Consider the following 10964-nt stretch of genomic DNA (forward strand, 5'->3'; position numbering starts at 1 on the left):
ACAGGTATATCCTATATATCACAAGAAAGGTAATAAAATGAGGAACAAAAGCTATATAGTGAATATGTGGCACAGATGCGATTTAAGGGGTAACGAGCGACCAAAAACCGAAAACGGCCGAACCTAAGAAAAAATACACCACAGATCACGTTACGATCGAGTTTTGAACCCCCGTATCCCCTAATTACAGGTATATCCTATATATCACAAGAAAGGTAATAAAATGAGGAACAAAAGCTATATAGTGAATATGTGGCACAGATGCGATTTAAGGGGTAACGAGCGACCAAAAACCGAAAACGGCCGAACCTAAGAAAAAATACACCACAGATCACGTTACGATCGAGTTTTGAACCCCCGTATCCCCTAATTACAGGTATATCCTATATATCACAAGAAAGGTAATAAAATGAGGAACAAAAGCTATATAGTGAATATGTGGCACAGATGCGATTTAAGGGGTAACGAGCGACCAAAAACCGAAAACGGCCGAACCTAAGAAAAAATACACCACAGATCACGTTACGATCGAGTTTTGAACCCCCGTATCCCCTAATTACAGGTATATCCTATATATCACAAGAAAGGTAATAAAATGAGGAACAAAAGCTATATAGTGAATATGTGGCACAGATGCGATTTAAGGGGTAACGAGCGACCAAAAACCGAAAACGGCCGAACCTAAGAAAAAATACACCACAGATCACGTTACGATCGAGTTTTGAACCCCCGTATCCCCTAATTACAGGTATATCCTATATATCACAAGAAAGGTAATAAAATGAGGAACAAAAGCTATATAGTGAATATGTGGCACAGATGCGATTTAAGGGGTAACGAGCGACCAAAAACCGAAAACGGCCGAACCTAAGAAAAAATACACCACAGATCACGTTACGATCGAGTTTTGAACCCCCGTATCCCCTAATTACAGGTATATCCTATATATCACAAGAAAGGTAATAAAATGAGGAACAAAAGCTATATAGTGAATATGTGGCACAGATGCGATTTAAGGGGTAACGAGCGACCAAAAACCGAAAACGGCCGAACCTAAGAAAAAATACACCACAGATCACGTTACGATCGAGTTTTGAACCCCCGTATCCCCTAATTACAGGTATATCCTATATATCACAAGAAAGGTAATAAAATGAGGAACAAAAGCTATATAGTGAATATGTGGCACAGATGCGATTTAAGGGGTAACGAGCGACCAAAAACCGAAAACGGCCGAACCTAAGAAAAAATACACCACAGATCACGTTACGATCGAGTTTTGAACCCCCGTATCCCCTAATTACAGGTATATCCTATATATCACAAGAAAGGTAATAAAATGAGGAACAAAAGCTATATAGTGAATATGTGGCACAGATGCGATTTAAGGGGTAACGAGCGACCAAAAACCGAAAACGGCCGAACCTAAGAAAAAATACACCACAGATCACGTTACGATCGAGTTTTGAACCCCCGTATCCCCTAATTACAGGTATATCCTATATATCACAAGAAAGGTAATAAAATGAGGAACAAAAGCTATATAGTGAATATGTGGCACAGATGCGATTTAAGGGGTAACGAGCGACCAAAAACCGAAAACGGCCGAACCTAAGAAAAAATACACCACAGATCACGTTACGATCGAGTTTTGAACCCCCGTATCCCCTAATTACAGGTATATCCTATATATCACAAGAAAGGTAATAAAATGAGGAACAAAAGCTATATAGTGAATATGTGGCACAGATGCGATTTAAGGGGTAACGAGCGACCAAAAACCGAAAACGGCCGAACCTAAGAAAAAATACACCACAGATCACGTTACGATCGAGTTTTGAACCCCCGTATCCCCTAATTACAGGTATATCCTATATATCACAAGAAAGGTAATAAAATGAGGAACAAAAGCTATATAGTGAATATGTGGCACAGATGCGATTTAAGGGGTAACGAGCGACCAAAAACCGAAAACGGCCGAACCTAAGAAAAAATACACCACAGATCACGTTACGATCGAGTTTTGAACCCCCGTATCCCCTAATTACAGGTATATCCTATATATCACAAGAAAGGTAATAAAATGAGGAACAAAAGCTATATAGTGAATATGTGGCACAGATGCGATTTAAGGGGTAACGAGCGACCAAAAACCGAAAACGGCCGAACCTAAGAAAAAATACACCACAGATCACGTTACGATCGAGTTTTGAACCCCCGTATCCCCTAATTACAGGTATATCCTATATATCACAAGAAAGGTAATAAAATGAGGAACAAAAGCTATATAGTGAATATGTGGCACAGATGCGATTTAAGGGGTAACGAGCGACCAAAAACCGAAAACGGCCGAACCTAAGAAAAAATACACCACAGATCACGTTACGATCGAGTTTTGAACCCCCGTATCCCCTAATTACAGGTATATCCTATATATCACAAGAAAGGTAATAAAATGAGGAACAAAAGCTATATAGTGAATATGTGGCACAGATGCGATTTAAGGGGTAACGAGCGACCAAAAACCGAAAACGGCCGAACCTAAGAAAAAATACACCACAGATCACGTTACGATCGAGTTTTGAACCCCCGTATCCCCTAATTACAGGTATATCCTATATATCACAAGAAAGGTAATAAAATGAGGAACAAAAGCTATATAGTGAATATGTGGCACAGATGCGATTTAAGGGGTAACGAGCGACCAAAAACCGAAAACGGCCGAACCTAAGAAAAAATACACCACAGATCACGTTACGATCGAGTTTTGAACCCCGTATCCCCTAATTACAGGTATATCTTATATACCATAAAAAAGCTTATTAAATGAGGAACAAAAGCTATATAGTGAATATAGGGCACAGATCCGGTTTAAGGGATAATGAAGGGCCCGAATATCGAAAACGGGATTAAAGGGTTCAAAAATCGATCGTAACGTTCTTGTTGAAGTATGTTTTCTTAGGTTCGGCCGTTTTTGGTATTCGGGTGCTCCATTACCCCTTAAACCGGATATGTGCCCTATATTCACTATAACGGTTTTGTTCCCCATTCTATTAGCTTCCTTAGGATATATAGGATATACCCGTAATTAGGGGATTCAAGGGTTCAAAAATCGATCGTAACGTGCTTGTTGAAGTATTTTCTCTTAGGTTCGGCCGTTTTTGGTTATCGGGTGCTCCATTATCCCTTAAACCGGATCTGTGCCCTATATTCACTATAACGGTTTTGTTCCCCATTCTATTAGCTTCCTTGGGGTATATAAGATATACCCGTAATTAGGGGATACAAGGGTTCAAAAATCGATCGTAACGTGCTTGTTGAAGTATTTTTTCTTAGGTTCGGCCGTTTTTGGTATTCGGGTGCTCCATTTCCCCTTAAACCGGATCTGTGCCCTATATTTACTATAACGGTTTTGTTCACCATTCTATTAGCTTTCTTAGGATATATAGGATATACCCGTAATTAGGGGATTCAAGGGTTCAAAAATCGATCGTAACGTGCTTGTTGAAGTATTTTTTCTTAGGTTCGGCCGTTTTTGGTATTCGGGTGCTCCATTACCCCTTAAACCGGATCTGTGCCCTATATTCACTATAACGGGTTTGTTCCCCATTCTATTAGCTTTCCTAGGATATATAGAGGATATACCCGTAATTAGGGGATTCAAGGGTTCAAAAATCGATCGTAACGTGCTTGTTGAAGTACTTTTTCTTAGGTTCGGCCGTTTTTGGTATTCGGGTGCTCCATTTCACCTTAAACCGGATCTGTGCCCTATATTCACTATAATGGTTTTGTTCCCCATTCTATTAGCTTTCTTAGGATATATAGGATATACCCGTAATTAGGGGATTCAAGGGTTCAAAAATCGATCGTAACGTGCTTGTTGAAGTATTTTTTCTTAGGTTCGGCCGTTTTTGGTATTCGGGTGCTCCATTACCCCTTAAACCGGATCTGTGCCCTATATTCACTATAACGGGTTTGTTCCCCATTCTATTAGCTTTCTTAGGATATATAGAGGATATACCCGTAATTAGGGGATTCAAGGGTTCAAAAATCGATCGTAACGTGCTTGTTGAAGTATTTTTTCTTAGGTTCGGCCGTTTTTTGTATTCGGGCGCTCTATAACATAGATCTTCTATATGCTAGCCTAGTGCTTTTTTTAGATTTTTCTTGAGGAAAACCCCCCTTGTTTTTTATACGAAACTTTCGTTACTAGTGTTTATCAATTCTTGTAGCCTTTTCATATTTTTCTATGTTTTTTATGTTTAAGTGTGTAAATATGTGAGTATTATTAATTGGAAATGAGATTTAGAAAAGAATTATTGTCGCTTTGAAACATAATAGTTCTTTTGCCCTCTCCTGGCACAATGTGTACCGTTTAGCTGGCGGATTTCATTTAGTATGGACATCCCGATATAGGAATGCTGGAAGAAATGAATGCTCACTTTAAAGCTTGATGAATAAAAGTTGGATCCCACCCCCTTGAAATATATGTAACACAATAAGTGCGACAATTGTACCGTAAGCTTCTAGATATACATCAAATGTATTATGTATCATCGACCGAAGTTGATTTCAGATGCAATTGATAATGATCAAAAATAAATAATTCTAGGTAAAAGGGGCAGGGCTAACAAATAGCCTATCTCGTTAAACCATAATACTATATAATACTAGGCCTCAACGTTTTAAGCTGATAGAATTTTAATCGAATTATAAAAATTATTACAAAAAAAAGACCAACCTATCGATCCTTTAAATAAACTTTTTCTAAAAGATAAAAAATTCAACATTGTCAATAGATCTTTGAATATTTTTTTTGTGTATTATGATTTATTTTGTTATCAGTAAATTAAAAAAAAACTAAATATTATTGTTATATACATATACATAATTTGACTGTTCCTCTGGTATCTTTCGACCCTATTGTATGGATCTTCAATCTGTCGATTCCTGTATCCTGGCATTGCACGATGTCATGTTTTTCTCTGACTGTTTATGACGTCTTAACACTAAATCCATGTTTCATGTGTACTGATTGATAATCAGTTTAGTCTTAGATGCATGATTTTCTTATTAGTTGTTATTGGCTTTAAACTAACTGTCAATAACTGCAAGTACTCTCAGTAGTGTCTTTTTGTTGTTGGGATGTACAAATACAAGTACATTCACTCTATGTTTTTGTTATCTGTATTTCTATTTGTATCCATCTGATGAGTCAAGCCTTTTTCAACTGATTTTTATAGCTCGTTCTTATGTTGTACTGTTACACCATTGTTCCAGGTTAGGGGGGATCCCGCTAACATGTTTAACCCCGCCACATTCTGTATGTATGTGCCTGTCCCAAGTCAGGAGCCTGTAATTCAGTGGTTGTCGTTTTTTTCTGTGTTACATATTTGTTTTTCGTCAATTTTTTTGTACATTAATTAGGCCGTTAGTATTTTAGTTTAAATTAATTTTACATTCGTGATTTCGGGGCCTTTTAGTGCTGCACTATGCGGTATGGGCTTTGCTCATTGTTTAAGGCCGTACGGTGACCTATATCTGTTAATTTCTGTGTCATTTGGTCTCTTGTGGAGAGTTGTCTCATTGGCAATCATACCACATCTTCTTTTTTATATATACAAGTAGATATCACAGTTATTCAATTTGAATAATCTTGAATAGTGAATAGTGCAAAAAAACACAGTTCACTATTCATGAATTTTGAAAAGTGAAAAGTGAAAAGTGAATAGTGAATGTACTTCAGCCCGGTTAGAGTTGTAAGGTAATAAATATTTCAGGTATTGGGCATTTGTCATTATCATGATTAGATTATCTAATTGACAACAAACACTTTATACAACTTACCAAGTAAGTACTAAAATGTAACACTTTGCAATAAATGGATGATAAATTCCTGCACCATATTTTACTCTTTAAATAGGGAAAATTAAGGAAAGAAAATCGGCGCGTGATATATTTTTTTTTTAAAGATTATAACTTTCTAAAAGAAAACTCATTAGAACTTCGAAATGGTGTATTTCAACTTTGCTTAACTTATTTCAACATTTTAGTTATTTGTCCTAGTTAATTGTGCGGATGCCAGATTTATGTAACATATTTCACTATCTTCATAAAGACAAATACGGATATAACATTCAAATTCTCTTAAAAAAACCCTCTCAAGACAAACTTCTAAATTCTAGATCCCTCTGATCTTCATTATTATCGACACACTTGTCATACATGTACATCCTGAATAATTTATTGTTATTTTTATCAAATTTGGAAATTTAAAACTTCTAAAACGTTTCCCGTAAGAGCGTAATCTTTGCTTCTTCTCTATCTGTATAGATGCACCATTGTATCTATATCTTATCCCTTATGACCATGAAATTTTCCTCCAATGTGTCGTGGCTTTCTATTGGCTACTTTTTTTCAGTTAATCGATTTTCTCAAAATTCTCAGATAATCCCGGATTATCTCAGAAATTTCAGATAATCCCGGATTTTCTCCAGTTAATTATTTATTTAATTTTGTGAGGAATATAATGAATTATCTCAAATATGCATTAAGCTGAGAAAATCCCGGTTTATCTTAAAATTCTGAGATAAACCGGGATTATCTGAAAAAAATCGAGATAATCCCGATTTATCTGAGCTTAATGTAAAATAGTGAGATAATGCTAGTTTATCTGAGATAATCCTAGTTTATCTGAGATAATCTAGGATTATCTATAAAAGTGGTTCAGGCGTGCCATAGATGTATTTTTCGTGCCCATTATTTGATAAAGTAAATACTATTTTAATCTTTAAATAAAAATGTTATGTGTAACTGTCAAGTATTTAGTCTTTGTTTGAAAATTGTAATGTCCAAAAACTTTTTGGGGAAAATAAAAAATACTTAGCTATTATCAAAATTTTGCAGTGTTAAAATATTTCACATACTCCGGAATTGTTATGTTCAAAAATTTTGGCAAATAAAAAATACGTAACTATTATCAAAATTTTGCAGTGGGAAAATATTTCACATACTCCAGAATAAGATCCCACCAATACTTGGAAATGAAGATATTTCAAGTAAAAAAGAAATTTATGACAGTAACAAAATGTTATAATACGCCAAACGGATAAAACGGTGAAAAGCTCATTAGAGCTTATGTTGACTCTATTTGTATACTTTGCCGACACTAAAAAACGCTTATTTATTATTATTTATTTATTTATTATTTATAGCGGGCAGATGAACCCCCGATGCCTTTATACTATAATAGCATACTATATGGGTTTTACTTGTTTTTGAAAGCCCTTAGGCGGATCCATAGGTCCTGGGGGCCCGCCCCCCCCCCCCCCCCCCCTTTTGTGGGAAAAATTTGGTTGATTATATAGGGAATCACTGAAGCATGACTGGAGCGGCCCCCTTTAGGTCAGTCAGTGGGCACCCCTTACAAAAAGTGTTGGATCCGTCAATGAAGCCGTAAGGTGACATGCAGTTGTTTACATCGATCGCTATCCTTTGTTTACGGTTAAACGTTGAGTCATTGGCAAAATATTTTCATATATATATACATTTATATATATATATATACTAATACATCTAAAAGATATCTTTTGCTATATTCAACCAGTATTTAAATGAAAATAGAGTACGAACGGATCTAAGGGGCGAACGTGTAGGGTGAGTGTTGGAGCGAACGCACCAGATACCGTCGTACATGTCAATATTTATATTTTCTTTTTTTTTAATGTCATGCTTTAATATATCATGTATAATTCTGTCCTTTTTATGTGAAAAATGAACAAACCACTCTGTAGTTCTGACCGTACGTATTTCATGTTTTGTAGATCGTTTTGCATGGTTTGTTGACATCGGGAAAGGGTGCTTTCATACACGCCCGCGTTCCAATGTCGTCAAAACTATTTTTGAGAAAACCCCTCAAAGCGACCGTTTCCAAGGAGCTCGTCGTTAGAAACATGCGTTAAAATATGAACACTGTTAAAGGGCCGAGCCACCTTAATATTAACCTTTTTTGCATTTTAAGTTGATTCAATGAACATAAGAATAGAATTTGATTTATATATCTCTTGATATCCTTTTCAAAAATATGAGTCGAGAACAACTGAATCAAGTCATGTCACAGGATTTAGGTTCTAGTTTTCATCAATGCCAAAGTCTCATCAGACTCTGCACATGAGGCACAGTCTGGTAGGCCTGTCAGTCTACACTCATTTGGTTTGTATCCTGGTCTTTCATGTTGTTAAAATATTGATTATTATGATTAATGCCTTACAACAAACAGCTTTGTTTTTAATATATTAAAATGTTTATTCAAACGCAATCAAGTATTGTTTTGTCTACATATGATCAAATATGATTCTGTGAATTTTATGGTCAATAATTTCTTCATTTTTTATTTTAAAAAATATTTTTGTTAAATAAAATTTATCATATTTATTATAAGCAACAGAAAAGGTAGGGAAATGAGGTACTGGTTGGTTTGGTCACGAATTGTCTCCTACGGTGCCATACTGTCTATTAAACATGGAAGGATTGGTTTCCATGCCAGTGCCGAACTGTCTTGTTACCTTATCTACAAAGCGCATTCTTGGATTTAATTTATTTTCTACAAAATGATTTTACTTGTCCCGTCGGACAACCTTGATCTAGCTTTTACTTGTCCGACCTTTTTTTCCTCTGGTACCGGACAAGCGTTATTGTCGAGCCCTGTAAGTTGTACGACATGTACAAGTTTGATTGGGAGGTTTTAAATCTGACTATGACCTCATTTTCATGTTTCATTGGGCAATGTTTAGTTTTCATGGTTTGGATGTTAAGTCTATTTCACAGATACTATAAACCACTAAATTTTGGGTATGGAATGTCAGTTTGTAGGGTCTGGCATGGTTAATTTGACCATGACTTCATTTTCAAAGGTAATTGATAATGGAAAGTTTATGCACGTTTTCTTTTTTAATATTTATTACGAATCTATAACGTATTATCTACAATTATATTTCATTCAGTGATTGTTAATTCAAGCTAATTAACTTTCGAGTTTGTTGCTGAAGTTTACTGGATCGTGACATTGATAAACAATCAACACAAAGCACGTGAAAAAAGTGATCTGAAAGTGCCATGGTATTCTTTTTTTAATATTTCCCATGCGTTTCCATTTGTTAATTAAACTTTTCCTTAACAGTTGTTAAATGATTTGTTGTATTAAATTTGTTCTTTAAGAATAAGTTATTACTATTTATCTTTTGTTTACATTCTTTCATCACGGGTTTCCTATCGCACTTGCGCTGTGCGGTGGCCGATGTTCTAACGAGGGGTCTCGTAGTTAAGGTCACAACATACAAGAAAAAGTTGGCGAATTATTTTACGAGAAGACAATAATTCAACAGCAGTATATTTATGAAGATTCTGATAATATAAAGGATTTTCTTTTACAAGAAAGTTCACGTTCACTTGTTTTATAGTAAAACTTGGCCATTCAAGTATATAAAAGATAATCGACTTTATTTTTAATTTGAAATTTCATATGACTTTAATCCCAATCTTTTCAAGCGTTATATGTATTTCAAAAACCAATATAGAATAGAAAGTTTACGTTGTCATTGTGTACATATGAATTGAAGTATCAGATTTTAGTGTGTTTATATTTATGTAAACAAGAAACATATATGGTCAAACAGATATGTTCGAGTCTTATCAGTTAATAAATTAATAATTGATAAAATTTATGATCTTGTCAGACTCGCCATGTGTCCTTTGAACTTCTGCATATATAAAAAAGAAGATGTGGTATGATTGCCAATGAGACCACTCTCCACAAGAGACCAAAATGACACAGAAATTAACAACTATAGGTCACCGTACTGCCTTCAACAATGAGCAAAGCCCATACCGCACAGTCAGCTATAAAAGGCCCCGAAATGACAATGTAAATGTTGACTGTCCTTGTAGAATTAAAGACAGTGACACTGGATGAAATTTCATCTTTAATTGCAGACTCAGTTGTACAGTATTACAGCTGAATTGTTTTGTATTTATCCTTTTTTTTACTCTAGTGTACATGTATATAATCGTACATGTACTAAATATTTTTCCCTAAGCTTACATAGTATATTTATATAATTATGATATTATTCAGCACTTTACTGTTAGAGACGGTTTAATATCATACTGAAAAGTGGTGGTTTTTTTTATTCTTGTTAGTTGTCACAGGCTGCCCTGGTCACAATGGTAGCCACATTTTGGTAGTATGTACCTTAAATGTCTGTATTTTCTGTGAAATTTTGTCTTTTAACGAATAAATAAAGTGAATCTTATAAAACATTAGTCAAGAGATTAATATAACCACAATTGTGAAATGTAACAGAAAAAAAGTCTTCAAAGGTACCAGACGGATAATCTAGTACGCCAGATGCGTGTTACGTAAACATATGACTCGTCAGTGGCGCTCGAATCAAAACAGTTTAAATGCCGAATCAAATACGAAGTTGAAGAGAAACTAATATCGAAAATTAATGTCCACTTAACATTTTCTAATTTTAACATTTTCTAATTTTAAAAACAAAAAAATGTTCAAAATAATATATAATTGCATTACCTGTTCTCGGAGACTCTCAAAATGTTAGAGCGTTGAAATACAATATTGTTATGAAGAAGTAAATGTATACATGAACGTATGCTGATTTATCGATTTAAGAAGTGACAGCAGTATACAAAGTTGAACATTGAAAAAAAATACATCATCTGTTACAAAAATCAAATGGTTATGTCTTTCTACACGTATAAAATTATTGTACATGTACATGTACATAATGTTCGTAATCACAAAGGTTGTTCGACAATTGGATTTTTTTTAAATTTACGGAATTTTCCACCTGCTTTACAATGTAGGGTCCCAAAGGGATAAATTCCTACAATTCACATCCTTTAGTTTATCAGTGACAAAGGCATGTAACGCTTTGTATTATCAG

At 35.0% G+C, this 10964-nt stretch overlaps 1 protein-coding gene across 1 annotated transcript in view; it reads right to left on the bottom strand.

Moving 5' to 3' along the window:
* Positions 1 to 10658, bottom strand: part of LOC127730081 (galactoside alpha-(1,2)-fucosyltransferase 2-like) — a 73794-nt gene extending 63136 nt beyond the window's left edge. The window contains exon 1 of the mRNA XM_052238133.1: positions 10592 to 10658. The gene's annotated coding sequence lies outside the window, so the exon portion shown is untranslated. The remainder of the gene's footprint in view (positions 1 to 10591) is intronic.
* Between the last annotated feature and the right edge of the window lie 306 nt (positions 10659 to 10964).

Source organism: Mytilus californianus, unplaced genomic scaffold, assembly GCF_021869535.1.
Source record: "Mytilus californianus isolate M0D057914Y unplaced genomic scaffold, xbMytCali1.0.p SCAF_2, whole genome shotgun sequence".
Lineage (NCBI taxonomy): Eukaryota > Metazoa > Mollusca > Bivalvia > Mytilida > Mytilidae > Mytilus > Mytilus californianus.